The sequence below is a fragment of the Hoplias malabaricus genome, chromosome 2 (assembly GCF_029633855.1).
Source record: "Hoplias malabaricus isolate fHopMal1 chromosome 2, fHopMal1.hap1, whole genome shotgun sequence".
NCBI lineage: Eukaryota > Metazoa > Chordata > Actinopteri > Characiformes > Erythrinidae > Hoplias > Hoplias malabaricus.
Window position 1 is genome coordinate 22,921,199 of NC_089801.1, and position 22,662 is coordinate 22,943,860.

Consider the following 22,662-nt stretch of genomic DNA (forward strand, 5'->3'; position numbering starts at 1 on the left):
GGAACATTCTTAGGGCTAGAATGCATCACGCCCAGGCCACACTGGCACTGTGTCCGAAACCAGCCCTATTCACCAACTAGTGCACTATTTTGGGGTTCTGCCATTTTGTAGTAGTGTGCGAAAGCATAGTGGACATTTTCAGGGCACCCAAACAATCCCACAATGCACTGCAAAAAGTAGTGTACAACCCATGTAAACTAGCAGATATCAGATGACCTAGAATCCACTGCGTTGTTGTGTTCGAAATTATTCACTACTCTCCTGGATTCAGTTCCCTCTAATAGTGCACTATGTAGTGAATAATATAGGGAAGTGTGAGCCATTCCGAACACAGGGAAATTTTTTGTATTTTGGTCGCCTGGGAACATGGGCGTGGCTGAGAGCGGGGCTGGAAATCAGCGCTGTAAAGGAGTTCTCCATTTTGATTCAGCAGTTTCAAATCTGAAGAGTATTTTAATGAAATTTAAAAATGAAATTTCTCAGAAAAAGTTTTTGTTAGCTCTGCTTTTACTGTTATTCTCGCTTGTGTTATATTCTGATATCCGCACAAACAGAGTGGTATAATATCTCCAGATTTAAAGCCAAACAACCAGAGCAAATGTGTGTGTCACCGAGGTTCAACACCAAGGTCTTGGTTAAAAACACACAAATCTTGGCAGGCAAAATTTTTTTGGCTGGAAGTCATGTACATGATATTTGCCTGTCACTGCAAATCTCATTGTAACATTGTGTGACCGCTGCTTAGGGCTGGATGATGTTACAATATTTTTCTTAATTTTTTTTTTGTTACAATAAAATCCCAATATCAATATGTACACAGAAAAACTAAGAAACATGACATCATTAAATATACACCGCATGGCTTTGCAAACAGAATGGTCGAAGAATGTGCCGGCGCGTCAACAAACATTCGCAATGTTTCTATTAATATCTTAGCGATAGCACAGCACAGAAATACAGTTCAAACACCCTGTGAATGTGCAGAAACTGCTCTTTCGATCGCATCTTATCATGAGACTGTACATCCGAGTTATGAGCCTATGTATAAGCTTGAGACACACCTCCTCTGCCTCTCACTGTGTCTAACTGGTGGATTCATTTGTTTTTAAGACTCTCATAAAACTATTTAAATCACCAAAACAATTCATCCACACGAGTAAAGGAATGTTTTCATTATGAAATATAAAGATTTTCTAAAATCGGATTTAAGTTTTTCAGGGTTACAGACAGATTATCTCTTCATAAAATGCTGTAGGTCACATGGGCCTCTCTTACTGTGAGAGCTGAGATTGTTCTTAACATTTTGATATAAAACATGTGGGCAATATATTATAATACATAGAAAATGTCGTTAGACCCCAAAGGGTTAAACAAACTTTAAAATGAGTGCAACAAGCTGATGCCAGTGCCTTGTAATTAACACATTTTTCAATGATAAATGATATATTTAAAAGCTATATCATTGCTATTGAAAGATTTTATATTAGTCCCTCAGAAGCCCCTCAGTAACCCAGATATTTTCTGGACTTTACTCCTCCTGGGCCCTTAGTACAAAGTCTGGGTTGTGTCCTACTGAGCTCATGTGTGAACCGAATGTGTAATAATTTTCTGAAGAATTCACAGCGAATTCGTGGTGCCTCCTGAATGCGCTACACAGACCCTGGCCCACACCTAATCTACGTTGAACATTTCCAGCTCTGAGAACACATCTGACACAGACAGTCTCCAGCTATAAGTAACATGCATGAAAAGGCAACTCCAGAAAATGTCCAGAGAATCAGGTTCATACGTAAAAATACTCTGAGAAGCTAAAAAGATATAAAATTCTGTTGCAATGTTGTTTGGCTCCTTTTGCATTAAGGAGGAGCATAAAAAATAAGACTCACTGCTGTCAATATCGCCTGTGACAAGGTTTTTAAAAGAGGCACCTACGCACTCAGACAAAACGAGAAATAACGGCAGAATGCCAAACATCTCTTCGAAAACAAAAAGCCCTGTTTGAGCAGAGCTCCCTGTTTACCTCGGGTTCATTTTTAAAAGCATGAAGCCTGCAGAGCTAAAGCAAGAGCTGGGTCTCACCACAGAGGCTGAGAGCGAAAGTGTGTGTGTGTGTTGTCAGGGAAAGCTGAGATATGGGGAGAGAATATTTGTCAGGCCGGGTAGATAACGCCTCTCCAATCCATCCTGCTCTGCTGCGCGTCATGGCAGCACCTGGTTCTCCGGCTGATGGCAGGTGAGAGTCCCTATTAATTACAGGAAGCTGCCATGCAGGGACGGTCAGCATGCGGCTGGACCCTGAGACGTCAACCACAGGAAGACAAATGGCCCGACCATGAGTGAACGCACACATACGCACTTAGTCAAGCGCTCTCCTGGCACTGTAGCCCTTGGTCAAATTTCTGCTCGCAACACTCCCGCCACCCCCCTACCCCCACCCACCCCCTGACTCTTGATCCTCCTCGTCCTACTCAATCATATGCTTCAGTCTGTGGACCGCTTTCATCCAGCATCTGTTTAAGAAAACTGCCCGGCTGCTTTGTGTCTTTGTATTGTAGAAAGTAGGTCATACAAGGTTAGGTGCCTTTTTCTCTCATGATGAAAGCTGACTTTTTGTCCTCAGTAGCTGCGTCGATGCAGCGTAGGCTACGTCTAAAAAGGATGCGGGCATGCCAGAACAAAATACGTAGCAGAAAAGAGAAATGTTGTTCCATGGATATGCCCGAGAGCATGCATACAACAGTGTGCACATATTCAACACAGTGTTAACACAATGTATAAATCCCCCTGCCTGCATACAAACAATTACAAACACTAAGAAAGTGATGTTAAAATATGGCAAAATGTAGCCTACAAGTCCAAATGAAAATAATGTTGGGAAAAACAATAATATTTATTATATTGATATCAAGAAAGCTGCTGATACATTAAGTTTTATCTACGTGGAGATAAACCTGGATTTATTTACGTAGAGATAAACCTGGAAACATGGTTTTTACAACAAGGATTTTACTCCTAATTGCTCACTAGCAGCTCTACGTAGATATACTCCACTTCACAGGCACAGTGCCTAACTGGAAAGAAAATGTCTTTCCAACAATTTGGTTCAACTACGTACATGCAAGTGAAGCACAAACACACACAGAACTTCTGATAATACATCATTTCAACATGTACTCAAGTACACAGCACACAAAAGAGGGAAATGGTTTAGGATGCGACCCACAACTAGTGCTGAGAGATTCCTGACAAGAAACTGCTTTCCCTACAGCAATCCGTGTACTCACTCACCCGAGAGAGAGAGAGAGAGAGAGAAGGAAAAGAGAAAGAGACAGAGAGAGAAAGCAAGTATGAGAGTGACAGAGAGACAAAGTCAGCAAACAACAAGAAAGAGATAAAACCCAAAACAGAGTGAGAAGAGAGCGAGTGAGAGTTAGTATTGACAGAGATGTAGAGGGGGAGTGAAAGGAAAGGGAGAGAGGGAGGGAGTGAGACAGAAAAAAAGTGAGAATGACAGTTAGAAAAAAGAAAACAAACAGACATTGAGAAATGAGAGACAGATAAAGGAGGAGAGACCGGCAATGAGTGACAGAAAGAAAAAAGAAGCAGAGTGAGAAAGTAGAAAGAGAGAGAGAGAGAAAGAGAAACAAAGGCCTCAAATAAAAAAAAAACCTCACGTGTTTTACGCTCACTGGATCTACGTAGTTTTATCGGGAGCGTTTGAAGCCAAACAGAGGCTCCGGCAGCTTTTGACACGGACATTAAGCCTTCCTCTCGTCTGTCATCACACCTATCCACACTTCCGCCTTCCTTTCTTCCTCTCTCGCTCCATCTCTCTCACTCTCATTCTCTCTTCATCTCTCGCCCTCTGTCTTCTCACCACTCACACGTCCTCCATCTCCTTTATCTCCCCTCTCTGTTCATCTCTCTCTCCTTCTATCACTTACACTGTCTTGTCTCTCTCTTCCTTCTCTCTCCACATCATTCACACTCTCTTCGTCTCTCTTTCATCCCTCTCTCCCCATCACTCACTCCCTTCTCTTCATCCCTACCTCTCTCTTCCACTCACTCCCTCCTCAGCTCTCTCTCTCTGTTTCTCTGTCCCCACATCACTCACACTCCCTCTACTCTTTCTGCATCCCCCCCACCTTCTCTCTCTCTCTCTCAGCGAGTCATACATTAGCGTGTCGGAGGAGTCGCTGTTCGTGGCCATCATGCGAGGCTGGGTGAGATTGATAACTGCAGCAGGGCTCTGATAAATCAGTCGGAGCCGGGAGGCAGCAATCAGACGGAGCGCCTCTCGTCCTCATGCCAGTTCCTGACTGCGCAGGGCTTTTGATTTACTGCGCCATGACTCAACACTTCTTCTCAGGGCTTTAAAGACACGTTCTGGAAGATTGCATTGCTGGGGTGCAAGGAAAAAAAGCAAAAAGTCGGTCCAAAAAAAGTGGTTGAAAGCTGCCGTAAGTCACTGTAGCCACTAAATGGATGCGGAGTGATTATTTATATCTACATTCCTCACATCACATTACTCAACAACTGCTTTGTAGTCCCTGGATGAACCTGTTTAGGCTCCACAGAATGGGTCTCCACAGGGGGGCAGCCATCCTGGAAATATGTCTAATGCTGAATCTTAGAAACATTGAGATACAGTCAGAGAGATGCACCAATCTGACTTTTTTGTTCTGATACCGATATTAGTGCTCATATTTTGGATATCCGTTGATACAGTTTTTTTATTTTAAAAAATCGTACACCTAACCACATGGGCGAGACTTAAGGTATCAAGACTGAAGTATACCTTACAACACTTTACTAACTGTGAAAAATAAAATTAAAGTAGCAATGATTTTTTTTTTCAAAACCATTGTGATGCCTCACGTACCTGTAAAATAAAGAACAGAGCCTCTGTTGTTGTTACTCTGGGCTATGTAACTTTTGGAGAAGGGTAGAAAACCCAAGAGCCCAAAAACAAAAATACCAATCTTACCTAAAGTTCCTTTAACACAGATAAAAATGTACTGAACTGCCTTTGTCATTTAAAGGGACTGTCTACAATTATGGGTAATCTCAATATTCTCTGGTTGTTTATATTCCAAAGCCAAGCGTGTTTTAAAGTTGCACTGCATGGTTAAGGGGGAAAAACGATGTTGTTTGTATGTGGATGAAGCTGTTTGTAAATTTTTATTCACTGTTTGAATTACCACAGAAACGTATTTGTAACTTGAGTCGTTTAGTTTTGTAGCACTTTTGGCCTGTGTTTACCTTCATGCAGTTAGCGTTCTCGCGAATTTGGAGATGTTTACACATTAAGTGATTCAAAAAAGTAAGTCAATATTACCCACCTGTAGAGCAGGAATAGAGCACTATCCACATTTTGGTTCATACTTTTCAACGTTTGTAGTTCTTGCCGTTGTCTAAAAATACTCCAGATGCGTCTGCCATGAGCAGAGAGAGAGAGAGAGAGCGAGAAAGCCTAGCATACAGGACAGTAGGGCTGCACAATTAATCATATTTTTATCATTATCACGATATGAGTTTTTGCAATAAACACATAGAAAAATGCCATGATAACGCCTTGAATAACAGCAGACTCGAACTGCATTATCAGTGTGCATTACCCTCTTGCAGCAACAGAGGGAGCTCGTCACGCAGCAGGCCATTCTCACTTGACTTAATGGAGGCAAAGCTGGGAGGGGGGCTACAGTGAATGTACCCACTAAACACGCAAGCTCTGAAAATAAGTGCAGCTGGACCAAGTGCTGACAATCCTTTTGAAGAGCGAGGAAATAAGTGAGGAATATTTTGTACCAAAAAGGGAGACACAGGGTCTGGGAATACTTTTTTAATGAGATGGCCATGCTCATTTTCTGCAAAACATGCCGACTCCTTGTAGGAACCTTCACAGGGAACACAATGAACTTTACCATCATTGTGTGGTTCCCAAAAATTTTGGCCGGTCAGTCCAAGCGAAATCCCCGCGTGCGAGTTCATGCACGCAGAAAGACTCCTTCATGGCTGTTCTGGCTGCTGCCACTTTTTTGTGATCTGCATAATGTGCGAACGTTTGGGAACCGCTGACGTAAAGGCTTATTTGACTTATTTGACTTATTTGGAGGTGTTTACATTTTTAGGATTGAAAAAAATTTAACTTTGGGGTTCTACACTAAAAACTGTTCTGTCCATTCAAAAAATGTTATTTCATGTGGTAACAAACTATTCAACTGGGGTTTATTCAACTCCAGTAAATACTTTGGATCAAATAATGGTTCATTCAAAGTATTTATTTGAGATGAATAAACCCCGTTCATTGTTGTCTCATAAAGTAATTTTTAGATTGTATGGGCAAACTATGTGTAGACCTAATATTAAAAAAAAAATATATATATATATATTAGATATTTTGGTGTTTTTAAGTTGGCCATGTGGGTTTTCTTATGTTGAGCTCCAGCTATAGTAACTTTGGATTAAAACAAGTAAATAATATTTTTATTTAGATAAAGATACTTCTGTGGTAGATATAGACACTTTAGATTTACGTGGTAGTTCGGGGAATACAGCCTGTAAACACGTCAGACTGGTTTCCAGCATGAAAACAGACTGGAGAGCTAGCAAATGATGAGAAAACATCTTTTGAATTTTATAAAAAATATAGATTTTTTTATGGGCGGCACACTGGTGCCGCAGGTAGTGTCGCAGTCACACAGCTCCAAGGACCTGGAGGTTGTGGGTTCAAGTCACGCTCCAGGTGACTGTCTGTGAGGAGTGTGGTGTGTTCTCCCTGTGTCTGGGTGGGTTTCCTCCGGGTGACTGTCTGTGAGGAGTGTGGTGTGTTCTCCCTGTGTCTGCGTGGGTTTCCTCCGGGTGACTGTCTGTGAGGAGTGTGGTGTGTTCTCCCTGTGTCCGTGTGGGTTTCCTCCGGGTGACTGTCTGTGAGGAGTGTGGTGTGTTCTCCCTGTGTCTGCGTGGGTTTCCTCCGGGTGACTGTCTGTGAGGAGTGTGGTGTGTTCTCCCTGGGTCTGCATGGGTTTCCTCCGGGTGCTCCGGTTTCCTCCCAAGACCGAAAAAAATATGTTGGTAGGTGGATTGGTGACTCAAAAGTGTCCATAGGTGTGTGTGTGTGTGTGTGTGTGTGTGAGAGTGACTGTATGTTGCCCCATGAAAGACTGGTGCCCCCTCCAGGGTGTGTCTCCACCTTGCGCCCAATGATTCCAGGTAGGCTCTGGACCCACCGCGACCCTGAACTGGATAAGGGTTACAGACAATGAATGAATGAATTGTTTTTTATTACAATCGTGAACTACACCTAAAAATAAACAATTTTGGAGGACCTTGGCACAGCATTTATATTAAAAATAAAACTGGAGGAGAAATTCTTAAAATACATTAAAATAAACAAAATTGCTTGTGAATCTGATAGAATAAATTCTGTAAATTTCTTAACTTATTTTTATGCCTGGTGACATATGGCACACACCGTGTCACAAACAAGTGAAAGAACCTGGATCACTCGCACGGATCAGTCGTACGCACAGTAACTGTGCAACCACTGTGTGTGGGCGTGTTTTCATGGTGGTTTAGATGTGTAAAGTATCGCATAATGTGCTGTTATCAACATGGAAACACTAACAATGATAACCGAGTAGAAGCTAACACTAAAAATCTCTGGCATAGGGTTTTCCGAATGTTTAATTGGAACGTGGTCAACACAGGTTTAACTCCATTCCCAGCTCCAAATTCCAACAAGGCAAATGGAACGCAGCACAATTTAAAATCAGTGCTGCAGGAGACATATAAGGAGAAACATCTGAGTAAATGTGAGAAAATTCTCTTGTGGTTAAATGCTTAAAAACCTCAAAGAATTGTCCATTTAAGGCCTGTAGGTTTGAGAATACTTGACACGCTTGACATCTACCTCTCAGTTTGATCTACAGCCCACGCTGACAGCAGGTAAATGAAATGTAATTTTTCCCCGCGTCCTGAAGCACTCGCCTGAAGCCTGTTCTTTGAAGACTGTATCACACACATGACTCTCAATCTCGCTATCACCTCTCTAAACGTTTGGAAATGGCACCTCCGTGGCAGCCTGCGTCAACTGAGCTGACCTCATGGACTGTCCACAGTGTCCGGCTGCTAGTGCTGCGAGCAACGTGGCACATTCCTGAGACTGAGGCGGCCAGGAACGCACACGGGACAGGCCAGTAGACAGAGAGGTCATTTAGCTTGACTACTTCTAGCATTTAATGGGTTCTTTATTTAGGCAAAGAGGCTTTGACTGGGCCGTAGTTTAGAATCACTATTGTGTTCTAGAGGCTTGTGAAAGTTCATGGGAAAATTTCAGCAAAGATTCAGCTTTCTCCAAACACTTTTCTGGGGAGGCTTTACGCTAGACGTAGGAGATCCACACTCAGATGTGAGGAACTGATTGACTTGTGCCTTAAAAGCAGTAATAAAGTCATGTGATGTGGGATGATCCCAGAGGTAACGGATGAAGCTCCATCACTTCAGACAACAGTTCACCAGCTCAACGTCACTGAGCTTCACAGCCCATTAACCGACACTTGGCACTGGGCATGGTGACCAATGAGCTCCAGGGAATCCAATTCTGGTGTTGAGGAAAGGCTGTCTAATTTCCGAGCACACAGACGCGACATTAGTAATGCAGGTCTTTGAGACGACTCATGAATAGCTTAACTGCAGATAAGATCACTTTAAGGCCTCATCAGGAAACAACATCCTAAAGCTGCGGGTAATAACAGGATGGTACAGTGAGATAAAATTCCTCCAAAAATAATTTGGCTTACCGTTTCTGAGACTAGAGCTGAAATTACTGATTAAATTAATGATCAACAAATTAATATAATGATTAATTACATATTTTAAGGGGTATTATGCGAAAAAAATAATACTTTGTGCACATTCCCACTAATTTGGGGTTGTGGACCCCACCAACCCATGGTTGTTTATGGACTGCCTGAGTCTGAAATCATGGGATAAAAAAGAGCCATTTTGAATTAAAAATCGTCCCACCTCCTCATCTAAGTCTCTCCAATCATAACTCTGGCCCTGCTTATGTGAGAGCGCAACAAACATAAAAAGAGCAGAAATTAGAACACCGAGTAAAAAAAAAAAAAAAAAAGAAAATGGAGAAAAACATCTGAGCAAAAACTAATTAAAAAAAAACTAACAAACAGAGCTTCTGCTGCTCGCTCCTGTGCACTCAGGGTCAGGGTGAACAGCAAGTGGCTCGTTATCATTTACAGGAAATGGCACTGAAACCAGCCTTTCTGAACAGGGCTCAGGTCTCTTTTGTTGTATTTGATGATTGTCTTTTGCAAGTCTTGCATAGACATAGATTTCATTAAAACACCAGAACTAAATTTCCTTAAGGAAAAAGTTTAAACATGTCCCCTAAATAAATATAAACAAGCATTTAGTTGTAAAGACAGCTAGTACACCAAAAAAAGGCAAAAAGCGCTCACTATGCTCAGATAGCAAGCATCATTTAGAGGGGTATTAAGAACACCTGCCTCAGGTTTGGAGCTGGAGCACACTGTTATCTTGAGCTCCATCCAATATCACTGGCACGCGTTGTAGTGGCATATGTGATCTAGAGCTAATCCCCCAACACCTGACCCCATGTAGTGAATGCTCGCATGACTGAATAATGCAATCAAACCCTCACAGCAATATTCTAACATCATTACAAAAGCAATCCCGAAGGAGAAACAAAGTCAGAACAAATGGCATATTAAGGGAGCTTGAAAATCAAATGTCTACAAACTTTAAAGCCACACTGTGTAGTATTTCCACCTTAAAATTGCAACTTAAAATTCATTGTTCTCCCGATTACTGGCCTGTAATAGGGAGAATAGAGCCTCTGTTGTTGCTTCTCCAGGCTCAGCACTGCAGAAACTGCAGCATGCAAATCTTGTAGAGGGGTAGGAAATCACCCCTCACTCCTTCCATCCTCCTTGACTTCAGGACAGTGCTGTAAAAGGGAATCACACTGTGCATGTTTAGGGGACGAGTTGGGGGCCCAGGAGCAAAGAATTTTTTTTTAATAAATAAATAAAACCTTACCTACCGTTCCTTTAATATATGTAGTGATATAATATATTTGGTTATTGTCAACTCCAACGCTCTGAACTGGTGACTGCAGCCTCCGCACTCAGAGTCAAGCACACATTGGGCGCTGAAGACAAACAACCATTCAGGCCTTGTGCCTGCTTCCACTCGGGTCCAGTGAAGGTCAGCACATATCCTTGGCCTAGGCTATCAGCCGCTGAGAAACTCAATCAGGTCTCTCCATCAAATTCACGACGACAAAACCGCTCCTCTTTTGCTGCCTTTGTCTCACTGCATCAACACAACTTCAGGCCACCTTCTCTGTCTCTCTCTATCTCTGTTTTTTTGCTCTCCTTGTTTTCCTCCTGCCCGTGTGTGTGTGTGTGGGTACGGCAGGAAGAATGTCATCTGGCAGTTTTCTCTCTGCGCCGAGATAGCATTCAGCCTTCAGCCGCTCAGACAATGCAGCCTAACAAGAGCGCAGATTCAGTGTCCCGCATAAAAGACCCCTATTCTAAAGCCCTGAGTCCTTCGTGCTGAAATAACACACACATCGAGATCCATATGCGTGCACACACACACACACACACACACACACACACACACACACACACAGATAATGGCATGCGCTTTTGTTACAGCGCATTGAAAAGAATTTTTTTCAGGATGTGCAGGTCAGTGCACTTTTGACTCATGCCCTCACCTCACACTGCAACTACAGACCAGAGATAAGATACAGTGCACGTACACACACACACACCTAACTTGGGCCTGAGAAATACTGTACAGTCCAAGAATTCGGACAGTAATGCATTTGTCCAAACCAGGGTTACCAGGTAACCAAAATAAGCATATGATTATATCGAGGGCTGGGCAATTAATCGAAATCGACATAATCTTGTCAATGTCGAATATATCAATTTTATTTTTAATTGTTTGTTTATATCAGTTATGTCTCCACTGTGTGTTCATGTACCGTCCCTTTAATATCACGCTATCGTGCTGTAGTCACGTGACTCTGCCCCGTCCAATCTGCCATATGGAGGAGAACCTAAACACGGAGGGTGAGTGAGCGACTCGAGCAGCTCGTACCAAAGAAAAACAACAACAAAATAAACCTTCATTAATGGTAATCGAGGTAAAATGTTCAATTAATCGTGAAATTGATTTGCGCTCATATCGCCCAGCACTAATTATACCATAAACAAAGAAATAAATAACCCAAAAAACACTATCAATTAAAATGCAATAAGGGTTTATGTTTGGGTTCTGTGTTCTCTCCAAAAACCTCACACCATCTCAAACCTATGCTACAACAGTGCGAGAGAAGCCTGAAACACGAGTTCAATGTCACCATGTCCAATGCCAAGCATCAGATAGATAGTAGGCTATAAACCCTCCAAGCACTGGACTGTACAGCAGTGGAACTGTGTCCTCTGGAGGAAAGCTATCCAGCACTTTATCCAGGAGGAGTTGGAGTGGTGATTGGGATTCAGGACTAATCGTCCAGTATCAGCGCCTGACCTCATTAATGTCAGGGTGGCTGAGTGCATTTATGGCACTTTTCCACTGCGTGGTCCCTACTCTACTCCACTCGGCTCTGTTTGGCTTTTCTTGTTCTTCCATTAGGCAAATTTGGTGCCTGGTACCTGGAACCGGGTAAATTTGCAATCCTTGCTGGCTCATGGTTCCAAGCAAGCAAAGTAGGGACAAAAACGGTGACATGTAACCCTTGCAGAGAGCTGATTGGCCAAAGAGAGTTTTCTGCATGATGAAATGCAAACATCCAGCACAAAAAAGCCATTCGTAAAATGTCCAAGTAGAGATTGCTTTTGTTTTTTTCTGACTCACATCTGCAGCTTGTAAAGTTACACGTTGGTCTTTTGAAGAGGTTTAAATACTCCTTGGATCGGTGGCAGAGAGAGAGATTTTGCCAAATGAACCACTGTGTTTGCTGGAATTACTCTCTTTACAGTAACTTTTCCTGATAAATTTTATACAGTGACTCAGCGTGATGGCCCTCACTGTTGACAGATACTGGCCTGCAGCAGGACTCCAGAACTTCATCAGCCAATGGGATCAATCACAGCTAAAGAGGCAGCCAACGGTGAGGCTCTGTGGTGTTTGTGGGCCCTAAGGCAGAGATCATTCATCAAACAGCATTTGAGTGGTGGAGCTGAGATGATCCTGCATCATAATTTCTCTCTTTCTATTCTTTTTCTTATAACCTTTTTTCTCTCCTAATTCATTCTCTCTCTCTCTCTCTCTCTCCTCTCTCTCTCTCTCTCTCTCTCTCTCTCTCTCTCTCTCTCTCTCTCTCTCTCTCTCTCTCTCTCTCTCTCTCTCTCTCTCTCTCTCTCTCTCTCTCTCTCTCTCTCTCTCTCTCTCTCTCTCTCTCTCTCTCTCTCTCTCTCTCTCTCTCTCTCTCTCTCTCTCTCTCTCTCTCTCTCTCTCTCTCTCGTAACCTGACTTCACTCTTTTGTGTTTAGAATCCTGTTCCTGATCTGGCAGGAGGCCTGTCCTCTCAGAGCGAGTCTTAAGTGCTCCAGTTAATCTCAATGCATTAAATGCTCTCGCTTACAGTGGCAGGCACACAATGGAACAAGGTACACGAGATGTACAAGATACGCACTGAAAAGGTAGACCCCCACCCACCCAAACATACACGTCTATACTCGCTGGTTGGTTCACACAGTCCTATAGACTCAGACACACCTCTATTACATGCTAATGGCAGATGCAGCCCATCCCAGTGATATGAAGAGTGTCTACAGGAGTCGTCCTCAGATTAATTTTATACTTTCAGACTCTTTTCACACTCCTGTAATTGTGAAATGACAATATAGAACAAGTTGTAAAAATTAAGTCATCTATATTCATGGACGTGGCTCTGGATAACAACTCTGTCTACGACACTAAAGAAATTATATACAAGTTCAAACTTGTCATTTAAGACTTACAGCTTTTAATTTGTAAAATGTCACCTCAGAGAAACAAAGACATTCGGTCTCGTAAAAGTGAAGCAATGCCAGGCATCAGAGTCCGTTAGATTTGACCTCTGCTACAGCGCAACCAGCATGAAGAGGAAGGTCACTGACTAGGGCTTAAAGATTAATGGCCTTTAAAAATCAATACAGCAATTTGAAAGAGTGTCATTTTTAAGTCACAAGTGTGGCCATTTCCACATTTTGATCAGTAACGTTGTATTAAGTTTTAAGTGGAAAAATTCAACCCATAACAACCTTAACTTTGTTTACAAACTACAGAACGGTAAGGCCAAAGAGAAGTAACTGAATGAACCCATGGTTCAAAGGGAGGGGTTAATGACCTGCCTAATTAAGACTTGGACACCCCCAAAAACAGGACAAAATACACATACCGTCTCTGTGTCTTACAGGAGAATGAAAAACCTTCATAACTTTCAACAGAGGTCAAGTTAAAAATATTTAATTCCAAGTAATCTTAAAGCATTCTGAATTTGGGATTTCCCTGCTACCTTTGCAACAGCTTTAGTTTCGTTCTCCAGTCTGGGGTCAGTAAATAGAAAACAAACTGTGTGTCCTAATTGGCTCAGAATTCTGTTGAAACGGCATCTGGGGGTGTCTGGACGGTGGAGAGACCGCTGAATGTTGAAAAACAAGAAAAGAGATGAGGATATTGCTCTATTCCTGCTCCGCAGGTGGGTAACACTGACCTATTTTTGCTGTTACAGTTACATTACTAAAGGGAGAACTGTCTCTAAATTTGGAAGACAGCCATCTGCATGAAAAATGGCCGAAAGCGCTACAGACCTAAACAGCTCGAGTTAGAAATAAGGTTCTTTGGTTATACCAAGTGTGAATAAAAAGTTCTGAATGAACACAACTAGCAGGGGAGTTTGTTTAGCAGCTCACCAGAAACCTTGGATTTAAAGCTTTCAGTTTGGATCAAAAAAGGGTGGTGGGATTTAAATATGATACCAAATAAAATTTTGAGGAAAAAAAAAAGAATGAATAAAAAAGCAAAAGAAGCAGGAGGGGCTGCTGCTATCCAAGCTACATGAAAGTGGAGACATGATATATAAGCTTTGATATGAGGTACTATAATTAGAACAGTGTAAAACCACGGCATTTGGCCGGTGAGACATTCACACAAGGTGTTGGGAACAAATATGTAAAATATAATATAAAATATAAACCCAAGTCAGACAAATAATTGACACCCGAACTCAACCAAACCAAACAACAGCCAACAATTGGACAAATATCTGAAGCCCTAGCACAGCGAGACTTTGATATGTGACCGCAGACATGTCCGATCCGCTTTGTAGTTTGTTCACACATCCAGATGGACTTCACGGCAGCAATGTGTTTCTGCTTTGTTCTGTTTTGCGGTTGCGGGCTTGCCATGCAGCGGCTTCAAAGCCTTTATGGACACTGCCCATTATGACTGTGAAAGCTAGTAAATAAGATGCTCGCTACTGTTCATTTCTGCATCTTCCATCAGCGCGTCTTGCGGTCTGTATCGATGGAGACTTGACTGACCCTTTCTGCAGCCGATACTGATTGGTTTGTCCAGTAAAACCCTCACTGTTTAGTGATGGATGCAGATTAGTCTGGACAAAAAAAGAAAAAAAAAAAGGCTCACTGAAAGACTATGGCAGTGAGGCCAGGCTGAAATCATGGGCCTGAAGGGTGTGAACGCTCCCAGGTTTTTGTCATGCTCAGTCAGGACTGACCTAATTCACCCACTCCTGAATAAATAACTGAAATGTAGTTCACTTCAACCTGACCTCCAACTCAAAAGACACTAATGTTACCCAAAGAACAAGGCCACATTTGAAGTGCTACATTTCTTTTGATCGCCATGTTCTGTGCTTTTGCCTGGGATTTGATTCGTATTGATCAAAACGCACAAGTGAGCTTTATCTCTAAGCCTATTTAGAGCTATTTAGAGTTAGAGCTGGGCTATTTGGCCTAAAACATTATCAGGATAAATGCTTCTATACTGATCAGAGGGCTGGACAATTCATCGAAAATAGATCAAACATTCAGACATTCAAAACTCCTGATCGAGATAATCTGGACCACACTGATTATATCTATTTTTCTTGTTAATGTTTACGTTCTGTTGTCCCCTTACAGAACAGGTTCAGCGACCAGAAGTTAATCCCACCGGTCTGTTTCAACACATGAAGCACAATCCCATCGCCAAATTTGAGCTGTGCGTGACTCAAAGATGACAGAGATATTTACAGTATATTTACATATCTACAGTACAACCCTCATCAGTGAAAAACAAAAGAAAATAATCATTCATTATTCATATTAGAGGTAAAATGTTCAATCAATCATGATATTAACCCTCTGGGGTCGAATACGGCCATTCACGATGTTTCTATTAATATCTTAGCGATAGCACAGCACAGAAATACAGTTCAAACACTCTGTGAGTGTGCACAAACTGCTCTTTCGATCGCATCTTATCGCGAGACTGTACATCCCAAGTTACGAGCCTATGTAGAAGCTTGAGACACGCCTCCTCTGCCTCTCACCGTGTCTAACTCGCCGTGTCACCAAAACAATTCATCCACACGAGTAAAGGAATGTTTTCTTTATGAAATATAGAAATTTCTATATAAATTTATATTCTATAAATTTCTATAGATTTTCTAAAATAGGATTTAAGTTTTTCAGGTTTAGAGACAGATTATCTGTTCAGAAAATGCTCTAAGTCACATGGGCCTCTCTTAACGAGAGAGCTGAGATTGTTCTGAACATTTTGATATAAAACATGTGGGCGGTATATTATAATACAAGTACTTTAAAGACAAATTTCAGAAAACTGAGAAAATGTCCACAGACCCCAAAGGGTTAATCAATTATTAGTGCGATATAAAATTTTGTCAGTTTTTTTAAGGATCACCAGATGATCATTACTATACAACATTTAATTTTTTATAATCAGAACTTAATATACATGCACACCGTATGCAAATTACTGTTTAAATCAACAATGAAAGCTTTCACTGGAAATATGTAAATTTACATTTGGGTTACCCTCCCAGGCTAATGAAAAACTTAGTTCTAACAAAATGCTCTTACCATAAAAAATTGATGTGTTATGAAAACATACTTTAAGGCTCCCTGTTATTACAGGTCAGTGAAGAGCCGCAGCGAATTCAAACCTGTAATTTTAATGTAAAAATATTGCCTAGTGTTGCTTTAATTCAGAAATGGTCTAAAAGTATTAGCATTAGCTCCTGCTCACCCTTCTGCTTCCACCTCTTGGCTCGACCTGCAGGTCAACACAACTGCAGTGCACACACACCCCGGGAGCCACTGGCCTCCAGATGGGTCTCTAGCTCTAGATCCCAGACTTGCACTCAAACTAACCCCAAGCCTGTGCATGTGTATTTTGTGTGTGTGTGTGTGTGTGTGTGTGTGTGTGTGTGCACTCACGTGTGTGTCTCACACACATTCACTGCCAAGCAATTCTGGCATGGGAGTCGGAAAGGCAAACGACCAAAGAGCTGCCATGCTAATGGCATCTTTGCAGATTATGGAACAGCCTCGCCAATAACCCCTCATTAGACATCGATGAAACAAACTGGAATGGAGTGGACTGGAAGCTAGAATGGGCCTGGACAACAGTGGGTCAGACACACAGTTTGGGACATCTTGCCTGGAGCCATGTAGAGATAACAGCTAAGGGTGGACCCATCCTGGGTTTGTGAAGCTGTTTAGATTTCTGATTTCCTTTGAGAAGTATCGACCGTTACTGGTTGGGAGTTGGATGAGGGGATGTAGAGTAATATTTCCAAACATAAACCTCTCTAAAAAAGACATCAAATTGTTTTTTATTGCTGCTAAACTAGAAACGCAGAGCTAGACGGCATATAAAATATTTACAATACACAGAACAGGATTCAATTCCCAATTAAAGTGTAAATTTAGACAGACTACTTTATTAAACTGCCCTGGATACAAGTGGGCACCAAGTCTGATTATGTACATTCATTTATTTTGTTTAAAGTTCTCGGTCGGCAGCAGGTAGATGTCACAGTCACACAGCTCCAGGGACCTGGAAGTTGTGGGTTCGAGCCCCGCTCCTGGTGACTGTCTATGAGGAGTGTGGTATGTTCTCCCTGTGTCTGAGTGGGTTTCCTCCAGGTGACTGTCTGTGAGGAGTGTGGTGTGTTCTCCCTGTGTCTGAGTGGGTTTCCTCCAGGTGACTGTCTGTGAGGAGTTTGGTGTGTTCTCCCTGTGTCTGCGCGGGTTTCGTCCGGGTGACTGTCTGTGAGGAGTTTGGTGTGTTCTCCCTGTGTCTGCGTGGGTTTCCTCCGGGTGACTGTCTGTGAGGAGTTTGGTGTGTTCTCCCTGTGTCTAAGTGGGTTTTCTCCAGGTGACTGTCTGTGAGGAGTTTGGTGTGTTCTCCCTGTGTCTGCGCGGGTTTCGTCCGGGTGACTGTCTGTGAGGAGTTTGGTGTGTTCTCCCTGTGTCTGCGTGGATTTCGTCTGGGTGACTGTCTGTGAGGAGATTGGTGTGTTCTCCCTGTGTCTGCGTGGGTTTCCTCCGGGTGACTGTCTGTGAGGAATGTGGTGTGTTCTCCCTGTGTCTGCGTGGGTTTCCTCCGGGTGACTGTCTGTGAGGAGTTTGGTGTGTTCTCCCTGTGTCTAAGTGGGTTTCCTCCAGGTGACTGTCTGTGAGGTGTTTGGTGTGTTCTCCCTGTGTCTGTGCTGGTTTCCTCCAGGTGACTGTCTGTGAGGAGTTTGGTGTGTTCTCCCTGTGTCTGCGCGGGTTTCCTCCGGGTGACTGTCTGTGAGGAGTTTGGTGTGTTCTCCCTGTGCCTGCGTGGGTTTCCTCTGGGTGACTGTCTGTGAGGAGTTTGGTGTGTTCTCCCTGTGTCTGCGTGGGTTTCCTCCGGGTCCTGCCGTTTCCTCCCATGCTCCAAAAACAAACACATGTTGGTAGGTGGATTGGCAACTCAAAAGTGTCCATAGGTGTGAGTGTGTGAGTGAGTGTGTGACACCCTGTGAAGGACTGCCGCCCCCTCCAGGAGTGTGTTCATGCCTTGCACCCAGTGATTCCAGGTAGGCTCTGGACACACTGTGACCCATAAGCCGTCACAGGCAATGAATGAAAAATTAATGAATGTTTGGAATGATAGGTCGTATTTTTAACTCAAAATCATTGTGATATTTTGCTGACCTGTAATAGGGAGAATAGAGCCTCTGATGGTGCAACTCTGGGCTCAGCATTGCAGAAAATGCACAATTTTATTTATAGAGCATTTTTCACAAATCGTAACGCAGCTTTACAGACATCTATCTCCAACCCTTTTTGAGCAAACCAATGGCAACAGTGGCAAAGAAAAACTCCCTCTGAGCAAGAGGAAGACACCTTTAGAGGCGCCCATCCTCCTCTGCTGGAGAGAAGACTCCATCTATTGAGAGACTACATCTGATCACGTGACTCCTAGCCAGATTATGATTGGCTCTGCAGAGTCAGGCAACATTCACAATTTTTTTAGCATTTTCTGATGTTATCGGCTCAGTACCAATGCTGCATTATCTTGTTGGTGCCATCTCGCATAATAATGACATCTGACTACCGTGTAATGCTTCCAAATCTCCCTCAACTGGTCTCACACCAGGAGACAGACAGATAGAGAGACGCACAGACGGGTAAACAGGGACAGACAGACAGATAGATAGACAGACAGGAACACAGGCAATGCAGGGATAAACATGTTGAGCAGTGTATGAACATGAAAACACACTCCATTAAGCACATACAAGCACACAAACACACGCATGCCTTCTCGAAAAACACAAATCACTATAATCCCTCCATCACGGACAGAAGAAATATAAGTCCGACTTAGAAGACGAGAACATTCCAAGGATGTGATCCAAAGAAATTTTGTGGCTGATGACAGTAATTCATCTCAATGTTTATATCCAAGTCTAAGGCGGCTTATATTTAATTTAATTATGAGAACAAGAGTCCACTGAACATGTTCAACAACTCCACTAAAACTATTTCACACTGTACGATATGCAGATGGACGATAGATGTTGGTTTACCCCTTATTACCTGGGTTTATAATTCAGTTATTAACATCAGGGTGTAATAACCTCAAAACAATTCACCAAATATGCTTTCTGATTGGTCTAATGTGATAAATATAAGAGTAATAGCTTGTGTTTACTATTGTAAATGACTATATAATACTTCTCTTCATAATCCATGTTTGACTTTCTGGCTGGTTAAAATCCATAGACCCATGTGACCAAAGCATGTCAATCAGTGTGATAATTAAGTGATAAAAATGCATGCATTTTTTATAAGCAGTAAAATAGTCGTTGCTACCTGACTGAGTGGGAGTACAGGAAACTGGGTCCACCATTAATGGATCACCTCAAACTCGAAAATTCAAACTTCAAGAATCAAAAAAGGATGCATATAGCAATATACACTGACTTTACAGCAGTCAGTAAATTAAGTCTTGCAACAATTAAACTAGTTCAAAACCTATAGCCCATAGACCTCTAGAACAGGTCTTTCCACTTTGGCCTCCCCTCTTAATGACTCTACTCATCTCTCTTTATAAGTCTTAGCCCCACCCCCTAATTAGTCTGACTCAGACCATTCTCACCCCTAGGTGGGACATCCTTGAAACCGGTATTTACTATTACCTAAATACATAAGAACTAATCAATAAAAAAACATACACATGGACATGACATCTATTTCAAAATTCATCTCACTGGTAACTATATATTTTCTATTCATTTTAACTCTTTCCTTACTCCTCCACAGGTAATATATAAGACCAGCCTGCCCCTCCTCTCTTAGTTAACCAAGGGTCCTTCAGCATCTATAAAAAGGGAAGTTGGATGAACCAGATTTCCTTTGAGCACCCTACCTGAGAGACAAGCAGTAACAGGTAAGTCATTTTGTAATATCTTCACTTTTAAAATGCTAGATCAGGGATACTGTCTACTGTGTATTACAGACTTAGTGATGAGGCAGGTGTTAACTTCATCACAAACCACTTATCCAGTTCAGTATCACAGTGGGTCCAGAGCCTACCCAGAATCACTGGGCGCAAGGCAGGAACACACCCTGGAGGGGGTGCCAGTCCTTCACAGGGCGACACACACTCACACACACTCTTATGGACACTTGAGTCACCAATCCACCTACCAACGTGTTTTTGGACCGTGGGAGGAAACCAGAGGAAACCCACACTGACACAGAGAAAATACACCATACTCCTCACAGACAGTCACCCGGAGCGGGACTTGAACCACAACTTCCAGGTCCCTGGAGCTGTGTGACTGCAACACTACTTGCGCCACCGTGCTGCCCCATGTGTTTATGAAACAATTTTTCTGCTCAGGGAAGCTCAGAGGCCGCATAAAAAATTGAAAATGTAACATTTCAGTAACAAATAGTTCTGATATAGTTCCACCAAGCAGAATTTCTCAGTCTAGCCTGATAACTTTAGACTAAAATCAAACCTGTCCAATAGGGAATGGGCGGAGGGATACTACCATGGGACAGCCCTTAACCTCGGGCTGAAAAGGCATATTGGGTAGTATTTTCCCCTTAAAATCACAGCTTCAAAATCACTTTGATTTTTCATTGACATGTAATAGGGAGAACAGATCCTCTGCTTTTGCAACTCAATGCTCAACACTGCAGAAACTGTACTATGTATATGGAGGAGGGAAGGAAACCCCACTCCCTACCCCTCAGTAGATTTCAATACAGTGCTTTCTTCAGCAAACTGTTCCTTTAAGCACTTTGGTTTTAATTGTGCTGTATAAATGAAGCTATGAATTCAGATGCTTTGTTGCTAGGTTGATGACGATTGTGAGATTGGCGTGAAGCACAGCTAGCAATCGTCAATCTGTTGAGCATGGTTTTACGTGCGATGCCACCATGAATCAAGAAAGCAGCTGCATAAATCCTTGTCCCGTGCTTGTTTGTGTCCTTCTGTGCTGATCCCAGATCAGTTTTACTCCAGTAGAGGAGCTGGTCACAGAAAAGTGGAGTTTGATAAACAGCTTTACGATGTTTCAGCAGCTGAACTGATCACATGAGCTTCTCTAGCTTCTCCAACCTGACCACCCCATGGCTGGCTTTAAACCATGTCACATGAAAATAATAGTCTTAAAAACCTTTTCCCTGACCTAGCGTCTATCCTTGTCATTTTTTAATTATTATTATTCAAACAATCTAGCAAATAAATGATGAATATGTTGTTAGTTTGCTGCTCGTTGAGTTTTCCTCAGTTCCCCCATAGTTCCAGTGTGGTTTACTGAAAGTGTCCTTTGATGGTAGTGTTATTATTGGTACTGCTAACATCAGCAGTGCCAAGCAAATCCATGCCCACTGAGAAAACAACTAGATAACTTTGCTTTTATCAAGCGAACCATCAATGGAATGTCTCGCCAAGTCATGACTCTACAATAAAAGTCTCTACATCAACGTAAATAGAAACACATGTGCTCAAATGGCCTGTAAAAAACAAAACAAAAAAAACGCTCATTCTCACATGTGCCCACCACCCCCACATATATCCAGCACGTGTGTCTCCCACATCAAAGAGTGAATCCAGCCAGACACAGCCAGTGGAAGAACAAACATGAACTCATCCCCCTGAACCCGAGACCAAACATGCCGCTCCAGCAGCTGCGTAGGCCTGGTCCAGGCCCGTAAGCCTGCCCAAAATGCCACGGTCAAACCATACGGCCGCCTGGCCTCCGTGGACCACTGGAGTCTGGGTTCCTCATAGTGTCTACATCCCCGTGAAGCCGGCGGGTTTGAACCCTGCATCTGGAGGATTCACAGAGTTCTCTGTTTTTCTTTTGGTCAAAAAGTTTTACACAAAATAAAATCTACAAACAAAATACTTTGCAGAAAGTATATGTTGAAAATGCAAATCAGAAAAAAAATTCTTTACAGTTATTTGTTTACAGTTTTCTTCTGTGGCTGTTTTTGTGGATTTTGTTTAAATGTGTTTTTTTTTATTCTGTGTTCTGTAACACTTCTCATTTTTGCGGAAAACAAAGTCCTTATCAGCAAAATCCACAAAGACAAAACAAAACTAAATATAAGTAAATGAAAGTAAAGACTGTCAAAATGCAAACAAAAATGAGTATCAAAAACTACAAAGAATAATAAAAGTATCTTTTATAAACATAGAGAATTCAAAAAATATACTTTCTCCTCTTCATTCTAAGAATTTTATTTGCGGATTTTATTATTTTTTGTAAAACTTTTGACACAGGCCTAACTTCATAGGTGTATGTCTGTATATTTCTGCACAAACGTCAGAGAACACCCCTCACTTATTATATTCTAGTCTATAAAACAAAGGTAAAACAAATGGCACACAAAAGCAAAGTTCAGTGTCAGAAGTTGGTTGCATTTTCCACTTCTCATGAAATGTCCAATGCGGCCGTTATGGACATTTGCGTTCACACATACATCTCTTCTATGTCCGGAAAGATGTATTCTTCTAAGTGTATTCTTCTAAGAACAAAATCAACTACTTCAACTCTTTCCTTTTTCTCAGTGTCAGCTTCTTGTCAGCTCCACATCC

The 22,662-nt window shown here is 42.2% G+C and overlaps 1 protein-coding gene across 3 annotated transcripts in view; it reads right to left on the reverse strand.

The window, feature by feature from the left end:
• fam222ba (family with sequence similarity 222 member Ba) overlaps window positions 1-22,662 on the reverse strand; it is an 88,341-nt gene that overhangs the window by 55,250 nt on the left and 10,429 nt on the right. The window contains exon 1 of one of the 3 annotated variants that reach the window (XM_066659645.1): window positions 3,675-3,774. The exons of the other annotated variants lie outside the window; for them this stretch is intronic. The gene's annotated coding sequence lies outside the window, so the exon portion shown is untranslated. Of the gene's footprint in view, window positions 1-3,674; window positions 3,775-22,662 lie in introns of those variants that run through there. 3 annotated transcript variants of the gene reach the window in all.